The sequence below is a fragment of the Asparagus officinalis genome, chromosome 1 (assembly GCF_001876935.1).
Source record: "Asparagus officinalis chromosome 1, Aspof.V1, whole genome shotgun sequence".
NCBI lineage: Eukaryota > Viridiplantae > Streptophyta > Magnoliopsida > Asparagales > Asparagaceae > Asparagus > Asparagus officinalis.
The window spans coordinates 98,078,497-98,096,755 of record NC_033794.1 but is presented as its reverse complement, the minus strand read 5'-3'; positions in this window follow the sequence as shown (position 1 = coordinate 98,096,755).

Sequence of the window (18,259 nt, the reverse complement as noted above, 5' to 3'; positions counted from 1 at the left end):
ATAAATTATGTAGGGGATATTTTTAATATACTATTACGATGAGAATTATTAGGATTTTTATAAATTTTACAATAATAAGGATTTTATTTTGTAATTTATAAAAAGTTCAGTGTTTATTAAAAATTTCATAAATTTTTGGGGGTTGTTTGTGTTATTTTTAGGTTTTTAGTGTGTTTATTGGTTTGAAATTTTCAATGTGTTTTTTATAAATTTTTAATTTTTAGGGGTATTTTGTAGTTTTTAAAACTTATAAAATATTTTCTCTAAACTCAAAAAACTTTTAGTTTCTAGATAGCACATGTTTTTCAGATTTTTCATTGAATTGAAATAAATAAAATTTATAATTTTCAAGATGCTTTAATAAAAATTTGAATTTGTAGAGGTGTTTTTGGAATTTAAAAAACTTAGAGAATATTTTTTACAAAATCCAAAAACTTTTAAGCGCTAGATAGTATTTGTTTTTTAGATTTCTCTACGAACTGAAATAAGTAAATGATTTGAATTATATAAAATAAATATCTTTTACCCAATAGCATGTTAAGTCTCATTATGAATAGGATAAATCATTTAGTTACCAAGTCATAGAAGATAGGATATTAGAATAGATTAGGATAACAATGTAATATTCAAAAGAGTTAAGGGTAATATTGACCATGAAATTTTTTTCCCAAACTCATACTTTTAAAGAGAGTACTAGTTCTTGTGCACGTGCAATGCATGTGGTTAAATATCGAAATTATTTTTTTGTTTATTTTCTTACTATAAAATAAGTCAGATTCATTTTGAGTTAAAAAAATCTATAAACATGGTTTGTTATATTTTCCATAAATTTTATTTAAATATTTTATGAAATAGATGATTAATTTTAAAAATCTCTTCGGGCCATGAATAAACAACTAACAAGTTTGCAAGGGAAGATAGGGTAACATATTACATTCTTAAGAATTATTAATCTTAGTTTGTTTATAATGATAGGATCTCATTATTAACTAACTACAAGGCCTTGTACATTATTATTTTTTGTTGGACGTTCAAGGCAGGCAAAGGACCCATGTGAGTCCTCATCGCAATGAATGTTATACAATTTAAGTACAAATGAAAAGGAGGGTTGATCAATGGTGTAGTTGGTGAGGGGAAACTCCAACAACTTAATTTGGTATGTAGATATATAATAAATGGAGATGGAGAATGGTGGTTTTGAAAATAGTGGGTGCGTGTGGGTAATTAATATGGTTTTTGTTTGTGTGGTTTTCTTCGTTCATTTTCAAGATATCTGTGGTCCTGTGGATATATATAGCTATAACATTATATATATAGATTGCTACTCTCTTTTGGTTTTGTGGAAGAGTTTGGGTGTTAAAAAAAATTAAATTATCTAATCCGGTTAAAGTAGAATTATATAAGTTAAGCCCATAGATGAAATTTATTTTAACCAACACCCATTGTTTGCGGAGAAAATTGATTGTTTCATTACGGTGTTCATTACAAACTTCAGACGTTTATAACGAAAACAAAAATTAGTCTTTTTATAAGACCTTTACACAATGAAAACAAAAAAAAATACAATTCTCTTCAAACAGCGCAGAGATCGTTTATCGGTCTTCTGCTTGCGTAGGATCTTGGCCTGTGACGGGGACGTTGATATCCGTGGACCACCGTCGATCAAATCTGATTGCTGAAGAATTGGGCAGAGCTTCGTCGATTCGCGAAGGAATCAAAAAGCCGTAGCGCTTATCTCGGCAACAGCGAGATAATTGCTATTCTTAAGATCACCACAACGGGGTAATCTTAAGGGACGAACACGAGAATTGCAGATCTGACGACCTCTTCTTCTTTATGCCGACGAACTCGATCAGATCTCTACTCCTCCTCCTCTTTGAAATTCGTGCGCTTTTGATCTTCAATCCGGTAGGGCTTCGCCAACGCTCCAGAATTCCCGATCTCCAAAAATGAAGGCCCTGGGGCTGTATTTATAGGCTTCAGGAGCCCTGTGTTTGGATAGGAATGGTTGATTCCCTCTTATCTTCAGTTATAACCACTTTATCACATTTAAAGATAACCCCAAGGCAGTTAGGGAGGCTCTGGAACCGTCAAAACTGATCGAAAATCGTCAAACACACGTCCCGAGTGCGAGACAGTTCGGGGTGTCTCGCACATGTGCGAGACAGTTTGTACCCTCTTTAGTATTTTCGCTCTAATTCTTTCATCCGACCTCCGAATGAGGTGATTCAAGTTGTGTTGGAAATATAACGAAAAGATATACAACTTTTATCTTTTAAGATTCTTCAGATTCGAATATAATCATGGTTAAAACAGCTCCACAATGTCCGAGACACTTGTGAGTGTCTCGGCCATGGTCGAGACACCAATGAGTGTCTCGGGTATTTTGATTATAACTTCCTCATATGACCTCCAAATGACCTGATCCAAGATGCATTGGAAATATAACGAGGAGATCTACAACTTTCATGTTTTGAGTTTCTTCATATTCGAATCAAATCATGGTTAAAACAGCTCTACAAGGTCCGAGATACCTGTGAGTGTCTCGGCCATAGCCGAGACACCAGTGAGTGTCTCGGGTATTTTGGTCATACCTTCCTCATATTACCTCCAAATGACCTGATCCAAGATGTATTGGAAAGCTAATGAGGAGATCTACAACTTTCAAGTTTTGAGTTTCTTCAAATTCGAATCAGATCATGACCAAAATTACTCTATAAGTTCCGAGATACCTTTGGGTGTCTCGGCCAATCCGAGACACCAATGGGTGTCTCAGCCAATCCGAGACACCTTTGGGTATCTCGGGTTGACCGAGACACCTCTGGGTGTCTCGCCGAGTCCCGGGACGTAGTCCTGCGCGTTCCGTCCATTTTTATCGTATCTTCGTCGTCCGAACTCGGAATCTTGTGATTCAAGATGCGTTGGAAAGCCGTCGAGAAGATCTACTAGCTCCCATAATTGAATCATATATAAAGTGGACAAGACACGAGAGGCTCTCCGCCCTTTTGCAAGCGATACGGGATTCCCGATCAGCTCGTGTTTCCGTCACTCCGAAGTTCCATCGTTTTGCATGGTCCGTCGACTCACTTCAAGTGTTTGTCGTCATCAAATAATTTCCTATGACTCGGATATTGACATTCATCATCTTCTCTCTGTCTCAAGCCGTGTGCGGAGACCTATAGGTATTTTTTTACGCCTACACCTATGTGTAAATATTACAATTGGCATTAAGATTTAATATATGTGTGAGATTCTCTTTGATTTTTATACAAAAAGTATTTATTTAAATAATAATAGTATAATTAAACTTTTTTTTATCTAAAAAACATGCAATACAAGTAATTGCTTTAAAATAATCTAATCTAATACGAAGAAAATAGATGAAAATGATGTGAACATTGTTGCAATTTCATAATTCATAATTTTAAAAAAATCTAATATAATCTAATCTAATAAGGAGAAAATAACAAAAGCACATATATGTTGAAGGAGATAAAAGTGCTATGAAAATTATTGCAATTTTTTATCTAAAAAAAGATCAAACATACAATATAATTACTTGCTTTAAAATAATCTAATCTAATCTAATAAGAAGAAAATAGAAGAAAGTGATGTAAAAATTGTTGATATTTCTTGATAAGAAAAAAAGATCAAATATATAATATAATTAATTACTTTAAAATAATCTAATCTAATCTAATAAGAAGAAAATAACAAAGACAAATATATGTAGAAGGAGATGAAAGTGCTACGGAAATTATTATAGTTTTGGTTTATAAACATTGGTATGCGATGTTACATGTGAGAGTATAACAATTATAAATAGAGTTTATTTAAATAATAATCGTATAATTAAACTTTGAAACTAATTATGCAGTGTCACGAACTACTTGAATTTTAGTTGTTGAGAGATCTGTTAGACCCTAGAGGGGGAGGGGGGGTGATTAGGGTCTTATGCTAATCTAATTCGATTTTATGCCAATTTAAAACTTATTAACAAATATGTTCTTGCAAGATGATATACAATTCATTATGAGCAAGAATATGCAATATGAACAAAGATGATATATCCTAGCAATGAGATATACTATATGATGTATGCAAGGATATATAAACTATCACAAGGGTGAAACAAACAAGATGCAATAGGCTATAAGATGACAGTTATAAGTGCGCCAATGCAAACCAAACACGCTATATGTTCACGAGGTTCGGACCTTCCGTCCTACGTCCCTGCTCCCCACTCTCGAGGAGAATCCACTACACAACCCGGTTTGGAAAGCCGGAACTTCTCTACACACTCGGTTTTCTAGCTAATCGAAAACTCTACACACTCGGTTATCAAGTCAACCGACAACTCTCACAAATCCTCACAAAGTACATATATAAGCTATAACCTCAAGTGTTGGTCCTCACGTATCGACTCCCTCAAGTGCTCAAAATTATCACCTCTCAGTAGACCACCGACGCCACTCCTCTCGGTATCGACTCCGTCCTCACCACACACTCCTCTCGGTGTACAAGTGTATTACAAAGTAAACTTCACAATTAGGCACAACAAATGATTGTTCTCTAAACAAGGTGAGAACTCAATTAGACACAACTCTAAGTCACAAACCACACAACCCAAAATATACTATGAATGTAAATACTATAAGCTCAATAGGTTGTGTGTGAACAAAGAGATTCAATAAAAACAATTTAACTAAACTCAATATAAATCTAGCTTATGAAAATTAGAAACAAAACAATAAATAGCTAGAATGAGTTTAGAAAAACTTCTCTAGATGATAACAAGAGAGAGGGAGAAGAGTGACTGCTCAAACACCAAATGATGATCTCCACTTGCTCTTGTGAAATTTTCTTCACAAACCGAAACTAGAAAAATGATTAAAAGCTTTTTAAACAAACTTAAACCAAACTTTAAACCCTTGTTAAACTTTCTTAAAACATTCTCTTAGATATTTGAAAGATGAGAGCAATGGGGTATTTATACCCACTCAAAACTTTAGCAAAAAACCCCAAGAAAAAGACCAAAAACCCATAAACAAACAAAACAGAAAACTAGCTGTTACTGTGCAACGGCTCTCTGATAAGTCGACTTATGAGTCGACTTATATGAGTCGACTCAGAAGACAAAAAATCATAACTCCGCTGTACTTCGTGAGTCGACTCATGAGTCGACTAATGAGTCGACTAAACGTGCACAGACCTGAAGTGCACAAAAACTCAACTTTAAACTGGATTTAAAAATATCAAATAAATTCCAAAAAATATAAAACTTTGGAAAATGATTGTAAACATGATAATAAACATGTTACAAAAACTGGTTTTCAAAAAGGACTTCCCAAATATAAAATATCATCATTTTTCAAAATAGTCCAAAAACATGAAAACTAAACATACATGCTTTTGACATTTGACTTAAACAAATTTTTGAAACTCTACAAAATGATTTTATAGACTTAAAGAAAGATGTAAATTATTGTTATATATGAAGTCTATAAACTAGAAACACAATATTTTCACAAATATGCATATTCTATGCAATATTTTCTAAAACATAATAATAAATATGAAATATGTGATTTAAACTAATGTTACCCAAGCTTGATCTTGATCTTCATTGTAGCTCAACTTGGTAAACTCGCGGATGAAGTTTGAACTTGGATCTTCAACTTGAATTGCATAGGCTTCACCCACTATTCCGCCAACCTCCATTTGAGATGATCATTATGACGTAATCCATCCATCCTCCAACATGTTGTTTGTCTACAATTGATACAAAAACACAAACACTAGACAAACAACATTAGAAGTAAATTATTTGTAAATCATCATCAAAATAAAAAGGCCAACAATCTCCCAATTTTTTATGATGACAAACAATTTACAAAAAGATATATGCATGAAAGGAAATTGAATATACAATATTGTAATTATCATGCATATAAACAAAAAGAATATACTCACAATATTTCTCCTCATTTGAAAACATCAAAAAGGGGACAAAAGATGAAGAGAGCGAAAGCTCTCCCTACAAATAAGCATGGGTGAGTATAAAACAAGTATAGGGATTACTCCCCCTATCAAAATACCTTATGGAATATATGCATTAAAGACCATGACAAATATATGTGAGCAAGCATAGATGAAAACATGCTAAACCCAACTCACATACATAAAGACAATGAGAACACATATAAATATATCAATATGAAAATAGTATCTCATTTCTCAAACATAAAAACAATGTATGAATAAATTTATAAAAACAAAGGAATGAGAAAAACATGAGAACCATGAAAAAAAGTTTTCAAATGAAAACAACTCAACCAAATGAAATCATAAATCAAAATTTGAGTCCAAAAACAATGTTTGATCAAAAAAGAAAATTTTCTTTGTATAACTTGATCAAACCACTCATAGAATACATTATAAGGCACGAATAGATGATCCATGAACACAAACATATAAATATCATCATATAAGTGAAATATAATGAATTCAAAGCAACAAATCAAAACAAAATCTTTGACAAAAGAATTTCAAGAGAGGCAACAATATATCAAGCTCTTAAGCTTGTTCCAACCCATATAATCATTTTAGCACCCGGTAAACATAATTTGGGAAATAAACACCCAATAAACCCAGAGCGTTATATAAACACAAACCTCTCAACGAAAATCAAAACTAGTAATCATAAAAACAAAAGAATTGATCAAAGAAAAATTGTTTTCATGTTCAAAGATTTCAAAGTATAATTTTCAAAACCAAGAAAAATAAAAATAAAAACACTAAAATTCTTGGTTTAAAGATCATCTTGGCACCCAAGCTTTCTTGGTGTCGGATTGTTTAGGGACATGACCCCTATCAATAAAGCTCAAAGCCCTAGGGTTATGAACCCTCTTGGGCACATGTGGTGCACTAACCCGGTCATAATAATAATTGCTCAAATGATCCTTTCGATTGCAATTTGTGCAATGAAAGAGGCTCATTTGTTTTTGTGGACCATATGCTTGTGCACGGGAACCATTTGCAAACAAAGATTGTCTTTTAAAATTATTTTGCAAATGAGAAACGTTATCAAACAATGGTCTATTTGGAACATATTGCAACTTAGAAGCTTTTTTGTGTATCATAACAAAATTTTGCAAGATGTCCAAACCTACCATAAACATCACATTTAAAAACATGTGCTCTACTAGAAACATTTGGCAAATGAGATTTATTTTTCAAATCAAAATAATATTCGGCCAAATGACCAAAACGACCACAATGATCACATCTATACACATGAGCATGCTTATGATGAACAATGTGAGAATGAGCATGTGAATGTGTAACTATACAAGATGATGAAGCTATATGAAATGCACAAGGAGCATTAGCATTCTTATGTTTGTGTGCATCATAGCAAACGTTAGATAAATGACCTTTTCGGTCGCAAATAGAGCATTTGTAAACTTTGCTATATATGTGTGCATAATGAGTGGATGATGACTTAGACTTGGCACACATATCCATAAGCCTCTTATGATTATTAATGCATGTTTTCAAAGTTGAATCTAAAGATGAAATGCGTTTATTCACAAGATTCAATTCTTCATTAGGTGAATATGCATTGACACTAGAAGTAGAAAGAGCATGATCATTCTTAAATGAATCAAATTCATTTCTAATATTTTCTACTTCTAATATGGCATTATTCTTCTCATGAATTAAGCTAGCAACATTAGAACTCAAGGTAATATGATCTAATTTTAATTTTTTATTATTTTCTTTAAGGATCACATTATCTTTAGCAATAGTATCAAATTTAGATGCTAGCAATTCATGATCGGATTTTAAAGTTACATGTTTGCTTTTTAAGTCAATAAAATTTTTATGCAACTTAGTGTAGGCATGCATTAACCTATCATATGCACATGCGAGTTTATCTATAGATAAATCACATTCGGATTCGGAATCACTTACCACACTAGGGCTATTTGCCTAGTGCCCGTGTGCACGATGAAGATGAAGCTCAACATGAATTAGAAGCGGAATCCTCCAAAGCTTGTCGGATCGCCTCCAAATTCCCTTGACGTGCTTCTATAAGTTTTCATAATGTGTAAACACTATCAAAAGAATCAAGCTTGTTAGAAAAGGATAAGCCAAAAGCATCAATTAGAAATTCTAACACAAACTTGTTCATAGTAAACATCTTTTTATCATGATTACTCCACTTGGATTTCTCCAATGTGGGCACAATATAAGCACAATCAATGACTTCCCATAAATCAATATTTTTAGATTGAACAAATAGCAAGTAAGATAACAATAAAATCACAAATCTAGATTAGCACAAAAATAAGATAACTTGGATCTTTAACTCAAGGTGACTAGACCTTAAATCAAAGAGCACCAAACTCTGATACCAATTGTTAGACCCTAGAGGGGGGGTGATTAGGGTCTTATGCTAATCTAATCCGATTTTATGCTAATTTAAAACTTATTAACAAATATGTTCTTGCAAGATGATATACAATTACTTATGAGCAAGAATATGCAATATGAACAAATGTGATATATCCTAGCAATGAGATATACTATATGATGTATGCAAGGATATATAAACTATCACAAGGGTGAAACAAACAAGATGCAATAGGCTATAAGATGAACAGTTATAAGTGCGCCAATGCAAACCAAACATGCTATATGTTCACGAGGTTCGGACCTTCCGTCCTACGTTCCCGCTCCCCACTCTCGAGGAGAATTCACTACACAACCTGGTTTGGAAGCCGGAACTTCTCTACATACTCGGTTTTCTAGCTAACCGAAAACTCTACACACTCGGTTATCAAGTCAACCGACAACTCTCACAAATGCTCACAAAGTACATACACAAGTCAAGTGTTGGTCCTCACGTATCGACTCTCTCAAGTGCTCGGAATTATCACCTCTCACTAGACCACCGACGCCACTCCTCTTGGTATCGACTCCATCCTCACTACACACTCCTCTCGGTGTACAAGTGTATTACAAAGTGAACTTCACAATTAGGCACAAAAAATGATTGTTCTCTAAATAAGGTGAGAACTCAATTAGGCACAACTCTAAGTCACAAACCCCACAACCCAAAATATACTATGAATGTAAATACTATAAGCTCAATAGGTTGTTTGTGAACAAAGAGATTCAATAAAAATAATTTAACTAAACTCAATATAAATCTAGCTTATGGAAATTAGAAACAAAACAATAAATAGCTAGAATGAGTTCAGGAAAACTTCTCTAGATGATAACAAGAGAGAGGGAGGAGAGTGACTGCTTAAACACCAAATGATGATCTCCACTTGCTGTTGTGAAATTCTCTTCACAAACCGAAACTAGAAAAATGCTTAAAAGCTTTTTAAACAAACTTAAACCAAATTGTGAAATTCTCTTCACAAACCGAAACTAGAAAAATGCTTAAAAGCTTTTTAAACAAACTTAAACCAAACTTTAAACCCTTGTTAAACTTTCTTAAAACATTCTCTTAGATATTTGAAAGATGAGAACAAGGGGGTATTTATACCCACTTAAAACTTCAGCAAAAAACCCCAAGAAAAAGACCAAAAACCCATAAATAAACAAAATAGAAAACTAGCTGTTACTGTGCAACGGCTCTCTGATAAGTCGACTTATGAGTCTACTTATAAGTCGACTTATATGAGTCGACTCAGCAGACAAAAAATCACAACTCCGCTGCACTTCGTGAGTCGACTCATGAGTCAACTAAACGTGCACAGACCTGAAGTGCACAGAAAAACTCAACTTTAAACTAGGTTTAAAAATTTCAAATAAATTCCAAAAAATATAAAACTTTGGGAAATGATTGTAAACATGATAATAAACATGTTACAAAAACTGATTTTCAAAAAGGACTTTCCAAATGTAAAATATCATCATTTTTCAAAATAGTCCAAAAACATGAAAACTAAACATAGATGCTTTTGACATTTGACTTAAACAAACTTTTGAAACTCTACAAAATGATTTTATAGACTTAAAGAAAGATGTAAATTATTGTTATGAAGTCTATAAACTAGAAACACAATATTTTCACAAATATGCATATTCTATGCAATATTTTCTAAAACACAATAATAAATATGAAATATGTGATTTCATATTTATGAACATGAAAACTCAAACTATGTATGTATATATATAACTATATATAACTTGTGTTGTATATATATATAACTATATATACACAAGGAAACCAATATAATGTGTGTGTATATATGATTGAGCTTAAAGTACTAACACACATAATATAAATCTAAACTAATGTTACCAAAGCTTGATCTTGATCTTCATTGTAGCTCAACTTGGTAAACTCGCGGATGAAGCTTGAACTTGGATCTTTAACTTGAATTGCATAGGCTTCACTCACTATTCCGCCAACCTCCATTTGATATGATCGTTATGGCGCAATCCATCCATCCTCCAACATGTTTGTCTATAATTGATACAAAAACACAAACACTAGACAAACAATATTAGAAGTAAATTGTTTGTAAATCATCATCAAAACAAGAAGGCCAACAAGATCGGCATGTTGTGTCCTCATACCGCAACCGTTTATTTTAATTTTTCTTTTTTATAATTTTTAAAATGATTTTGTCTCTTTGATTTGTTTGGTGGATTTTACAAATACTTCGTCCACATTATGTACATTTGTAGGTATGCGTTGTTCCAGAGTTTGACCTCTGCAGTGAACATTATTTGTCTTACTAATTTGTTTAGTTTTTGCATATACGACATTCATCTTGTATACATTTATAAATTTGGCATTTAATAAATTCATTTAGGTTTATATTTCAATTTAAATTATATCCTTATCTTCATACTATATATATCCAATAAGAATTCATCAATTTATCAACTTACTCTTACTTAATGGATTACTTTGAATTTCAAGGGTATTTTTGTCTACTAAAAAATTTTCCCGAACTCGTGCTTTTAAAGAGAGTATGATATGAATATATTTTTAATTTTTTATTTTACATTTTAAAGCCTACACTTTTTGCTTTTACCAAATTTGCTACGTCTCTGCACTTTATTTTTTAAACAAATCTCAAGTTCATTTACAGCTAGTTTCGTATGAGGTTAAACAAACCAATGTTAACTTTAGCATGATAATTATTACCCTATAGCAATTAACAGGAAAAAACATTCCTATTGTTGAAATCTAAGTGACATTTTGTGGAAATCTAAAAGACAAAATGTATGTGGACATTACTTTGTATGTGGACTATTAATTTCATGTCCTTTTGTATTCCATCATGTATCTATAAATTGTACGATGTATGGAAATGGAAGATGATGAATAAGAGATTACATTTTCTCTTCTTCTCTTGTCTCTTGTCTCTTGTTTCTTGTTTCATTTCTTTAGTATATTACAACACGTTATCAGCACGAGTGGCTCTAGCTGGTCGATCATCGGTTCATGGTAATAGATTTTTCGGTATACATCTTCTGCAAGGTAATAATACATTTGGCTTTTGTCTATTTACATAGTATCAAGCTTTCCGTCGAATGATTATAATTATGTCCAGTATGATATTGGAACTCAATCATTTACTTTTCATTAAAAGTGTTTTTCTCTCAGAAAAAAAATTAAATCTTTAAAAGAAAACGAAGGAACAAAGTCATTAACAAGTAACAAATGATAAGTAATTAACGAAGGAACAAAGTCACTAACAAGCTTTATCGGAATTATATCCTGGGCCTAATTGAGATTCTGGGCCCGGCCTGGCCGGCCTAGCGCACAAGAATTAATAAAAAGAATAAAATGATCATTTCCTTTATGAGTATTCTATTGATCCCTGTGGTTAAACGTTATTGGTTATGGAGGATTGATAATAGTGTAGGTCTAATTAAACTTTTAATCATTCGCTTACCAAGTCAGATGTCTTTTTCTTTTGCCATGAAAAGAGTAGCTACTTAAGGAAATCTCTTTTGCCATGAAAAGAGTAGTTTTATTGTTTTCCTATTTGCCCTTTATCATGCAACTGTTACTTTATTCTGCTAGCATTTCTGACCAAATTGAACTTACTTCTCCTGTAGTTAAATTGTTACAGATTGGCCCTTAAATACCTTGTAGTTTCACATGCTTCTCTTTGAGAGTGTTTGCATTGGTTAATGGCCAGGCAATGGTCTACCATTAAGCAGACCTTCCTGTTGCACCCATCCTTTCACATCTAATTAGAAGGGTTGATCTGAGCTTTTTGTTCAATTTATTCTAACTACTGTTGCTGATAAAGAGGGGGGAAATGCAATTTTACATAGAAGTCGCAATTCTAAATTCAATCTTTCTTTCCGATCGGGAAGTACAAAAATGATAATATGCTAATGGTCTGGTGTGTACAAAAACACTTGCACACACTCATATGTGTATTATATACAAGGAATATGGGTATCCTTGGACATTGGTCCTTGGTTATGAGATGATCACTTCTTATCTACACATTAAAAGGACACCCATTGAAGATGATCCCACTTAATTACTCACCCAGTCTGGTTTAATACAATTTACAAATGCACACCTTCTATTGATTGATCACTTGTCCTAGCTAATTAGAACAGAGGCATGCACTGTGGCTCCTTTATTTATTCACTTCTGTTTGTATGCACATCTTGTATAGTGTAATATTTTATAAATTTGGTGGATTGATATATCTTCTTTTGATAATTATAGCATTTCTGAAAAATGTCTGACATATCCAAAAGGGCATTTGCTTAAATCAAGATAAATTAAAAATGTCTGATAAATTAAAGTGGCCACGAATTTGTGAAAAAGGAGAAATATATAATATAAATATAAAAGTTATCGATAACATAGTTGCCTCTACAGTTGCTCTTACTTTCTCCGAAAATAATCTGGATCCAGAACCTATGTCGGTAATAGAGTGCTTGAAGCACTCAGACTAGGTGAGATGGAAAGTGGCAATTGAGGCTGAGCTAAACTCGCTAAAGTATTTTGAACCTGTAGTTCATATATCCCTGCAGGATATAAATGGGTCTTCGTAAGAAAAATAAATGAGAATTGTAAGGTGGTGAGATATAAAGCGAGATTCATGCCTCAATGGGTTCACGCAGAGACCCGACATCGATTTAGATGTAAAATATTCTCCTATTAGTGATTGTATTACGTTCCGCAAGTTAATACCTATGGCAGAAACTATGAATTTATATATGCAGTATATGTACGTCATGATCATATTTTTATATGAGTCATTAGACGCTAATATTTTTATATGAAAGTCCCTGATGGACTTAAAATTCCTGAATTAAGAGAAAACAAGAATCGCAACATGTATAATATTAAATTATAAAGGTCGTTATACGACTTGAAACAGTCGGGTAGAATGTGGTATAACCGATTGAGTGAGTTCCTCCTGAAGAGGAAATATGCAAATAATGATGTCTGCCCTTGTGTGTTTATAAAGAAATTCGAAAATGACTTCTGTATTATATCAGTCTATATTGATGATATAAATGTTATTGGAATGCACAAGGAGCTTACAGAAGCTAGCTCGTGCCTAAAGACGGAGTTTGAAACGAAAAAACTTGGGAAAAACCAAGTATTGTCTCGACCTGCAGATCGAGCATGTTCCTAAAGAAATATTTGTATACCAGTCAACCTACCTGAAGAAGGTCATGGAGAGATTTTAAATGAATAAATCTCATGAACTTAGCACACCAATGGTTGTTAAATCCCTTGAAGTGGATAAAGACCCATACAAACCTAAAGAAGATAACGAGGATATTTTAGGACCCGAAGTCCCGTATTTGAGCGCGCTATTGAAGCACTTATTTATTTTACAAATTGCACCATGTCTGATATTGTATTTTGTGTTACACTTGCTAGCAAGAATTAGTGCATCTCTTGAAAGGAGATATTGAAAGAATGTTAAATATATCCTCTGGTATCTTCAAGAGATCTTTGTTTATTCTATAAAAGAAATTGAAATATGACATTGGTGGGCTATTCTGATGTTGGTTATATGACTGATCCCCATATTACCAAATCTCTGACTGGTTATATTTTTCTCTGCAGTGGTACTGTTATTTCTTGGAGGTCTATTAAGCAGACTATGTTTACTAGTTGAAACCACTCAGAGATTGTTCCTCTATATGTGTCCCATGCGAATGTGTAAGGTTCAAATCACTGACAAAACACATTTGATGATCGTGTGACATATTAAACGATGATATTACCCCCCGCTGTCTTTTCTAAGGACAATGTAACTTGTGTTGCAAAAATGAGATGTGGAAAATTTTTATCCACTTGCGCTCAAAAATAACAATGAAATTAACATAGATAAGTTTGTTCTATGTAGTGATAGTCTAGACGATTTTATCACCAAATCCTTTAATACATCAACTTTTAATTTTATGATATCGTGCTTGGCCACCACGATATGCATAAACTTGAATGTTTGTTGTCTTAAGGGGGAGCGAATTATTTTTCAGAATAATCCTGAAGATCAAACCCCGAAGGTGGTGGCTGTACTCTTTTTTCCTTAGCTAAGTTTTTGTCCCACTGGGTTTTCTTAGCCAAAGGTTTTTAACGAGGCAGCTAATGCAACACAAGTTTGGATCCCGAAGATCTATAGTTGTACTCTTTTTCCCTTTGCTAAGTTTTGTCCCACAGGGTTTTCTTAGTTAAAGGTTTTTAATGAGGCAACTAATGCAACAAGAAACTTCTAATGTCGTGTACTCTTTTCCTCGACTAGTTTTTATCCCACTGGGTTTTTCTAGCGAGGTTTTTAACGAGGCATTGACATTTCGAAGTAATGTCCAAGGGGGAGTGTTGAAATCTAAGTGACATTTTGTGGAAATCTAAAAGACAAAATGTATGTGGACATTACTTTGTATGTGGACTATTAATTTCATGTCCTTTTGTATTCCATCATGTATCTATAAATTGTACGATGTATGGAAATGGAAAATGATGAATAAGAGATTACATTTTCTCTTCTTCTCTTGTCTCTTGTCTCTTGTTTTATTTCTTTAGTATATTACAACACCTATATTTGGTATAAACTTTCAATAAGGGTTTGCTTGGTACCAGGGTAAATGGGTTAAACTTTCTCCTAACTTTAATCATTTTTGTTATCATGTTACAATTTCACCAAGGTCAAAAGTTCACCACATATGAGGATAAACTTTTACCAAGTGAAAGGGCAGGATAAAAAGCGGGGGAAGTTTAACATTAAACCATTTAACCAAGTGTAATTATACATAATCTCAAAAAAAATTTAAAACTTACAAGAAAGCCCTAAAAATAAAAAAAATACAAATATCTCCTTGTCAAATAGGGCATTACAAACAAACACCAACAATTACAAACTACTTAAAAACCCTCAAAATTTTCAAAAATTATAAAAACATCCCAAAAAACTTAAAACATACAAATAACACTAAAAATTTAAACTTTACAAAAAGCCCCTTGAAAAGTTTTAATTTATAGAAAACACCTTAAATATTGAAAATTACAATAAACACCCTCAAAAACCAAATTAAAAAAGAGAACCAAAAATTTCAAATCTAAAACATTACAATGAAAATCAGGGAAACACAAATAGCACCAGAAGTTTTGGAATTTGCAAAAAATATCTTTAAAAACTTGAAAAAAAATACCATAAAAATTATAAATTTATAAAAAAAATTACAAACATAAAACAATAGACTGAAAATTAAAACTTACAACAGCCCCCTGAAAAGTTTTAAATTTACAATAAAAACCTTATAACTTTTAAATTTTAGTAAAAAACATCGTCAAAAAATAAATTTCAAACATAAAATAGAACACTGAAATCTATGAATTGCAAATAGCCCTCTAAAATTTAGAATTTGTAAAAAAACACCGTAATCTTTCAAAGTTGCAAGAAACAAAAACTCAAATTTTACAAAAAAAATTGTGAATATTTCAAATTTACAAATAGTATATTGCAAATCTTGGAATTACAAATAGCCTATTAAAAATTTTGGGATTTTCATAAAAACCCTAAAACCTTTAAAACTTATAAAAAACACCCTCAAATATTCAAAATTTGCAAAAAGAACGTGAAAACATCAAACAAGGAGTAGTACACATGAATATATAATAATTACAAATGGCATATTACAAATTTTTGATTTGCAGAAAACACCATGAAACTTTCAAAAGGTGCAAAAAACCCTAAAATGCAAAACTTTTTAGTAACTTCTTAGAACTTTTCAACATACAAATAGTAAATTAAAAATCTAGGATTATAAATAGCCCTTGAAATTTTTAAAATTTGTAAAAATACAAGCTAAAATTTTTAAAAATTGCAAAAAACACCCTAATAATTTTGACACTTTCAAGAAATAGCTGAAGAGATAAAAAATTATAGAGATGTATTTTCTTGTAATTTCAATTTTTGAGGGATATTTTAGAAAATTTCAAAACTTTTAGGGTGTGTTTAGCAAAGTAAAAACTTTTAGGAGGCTTCTTATAATTCCTATAATTTCATCATGTTGGGTGTAAGTTTGAAATTCTCATGGTATATTTTATAAATTTTAAATTAGAATGTGTTTTTTGCAACTTTCAAAAGTTTTAGGTTTGTTTTCTGCAAATTCTAAAAATTTTAAGGAGCTATTTATAATCCTAGTTTTTAATTTGTGATATGTAGGTTTGAAAATTTTTCTATAAGTTTTAAAATTTTTATTGTGTTTTTTGCAACTTTTAAAGGTTTTTGGTTTTTGGAAATTTAAAACCTTTTTAGGGAGCTTATTCTAATTCTTTGATTTTTAGTGTACTGTATTTGTTTTGAATTTTTTTGGCTTTTTTGTAAGTTTTGAACTTTTAGCCTGTGTTCTACAAAGTAAAAGTTTTTTAGGGGGCTTCTTGTAATTCCTAGAATTTCAGCATGCTGAGTGTAAGTTTGAAATTCTCATGGTATTTTTTATAAATTTCAAATTTAGAAGCTGGTTTTTGCAACTTTCGAAAGTAGTTGGTTTGTTTTCTGCAAATTCTACAATTTTTAAGGAGCTATTTGTAATCTTACTTTTCAATTTACTATATGTATGTTTGAAACTTTTTCTATAAGTTTAAAATTTTTATGGTGTTTTTACAACTTTTAAAAATTTTAGAGTGTTTTTTACGAATTTATTTTTTTTAGAGAGCTATTTCTAATTCTTTGATTTTTAGTGTATTGTATTCGTTTTGAAATATTTTGATTTTTTTATAAATTTTGAAATTTCATGTCCTTTTTGTATTTTTTAAAGTTTTAGGATATTTTCTGCAAATGTCAAAATTTTAAGGGGCTATTTACAAGCTTGAAAGGAGATTTTTTTTAAAAGACCCTTTTTAAAAATAATTATCAAAATAGTTTTTTTGCTAAATAATTAGCAAAATCGATCTCTTTTTGACTACTCATCAAGACTAACAAAAAAGGTCGATTTTGCAAAGTTTGGTGTTGAACACACACGGGACTCCTAGTCCCGTGTGTTTAATGTTCGCTAATCACCTCCTAAGCACAACCCAAAAAGCATACGCGACTAGTAGTCTCGTGTGTTAAATAGAACCACCTCCGCTTGGCTCATAGTAAACGAATGGGGCTCCCAACAAATACATGGGACTAGTAGTCCAGTGTATTTGTCGAGCTATATAACCCAGTCGTGCCCAAAAATTAGGGCACAGCTGCACTCTCTCAAATCTCACGATCCCTCTTTTTGGCTTCCCTCTCAAATCAACCTCGATCTCTCCCTCAACTCTCTCATGATCTCTCTCTCCCTCAACTCTCTCCTGATCTCTCTCTTAACTCTATCCCGCTCCCTCTTCCCCACCCCATTCATCCTCTCCCACATTACCTCCTTCTCCCACAATCTTCTCTCTCTCTCTCCCTCCTCCTCCCCCTTCTCTCCACCCCCAAACTGAGGCTCATCCCTAAAATTTCTCTCTTGATTCACTCCAGCGTTGTTGAACTCCGACATTATCTACCTCTCCAATGCCGACGAACTTGAACTCTTCATCAAGGCAAAATTTTCTAATTTTGTATAATTTTTTAGTTATAATTATAGTATGAAAATAACCCTATATTTTGAATAAATTTATTTCAAGTTTGGTAAACTATATAGTTTGGTTAAGATTAGGATTTAACTAGAAATTAATAGATTAAATTTGATATAGAGGGTCTTTCAACTACAGTTTAACTAGAAATAAGAAATATAAATTTTAATTTTTGAATAGTAT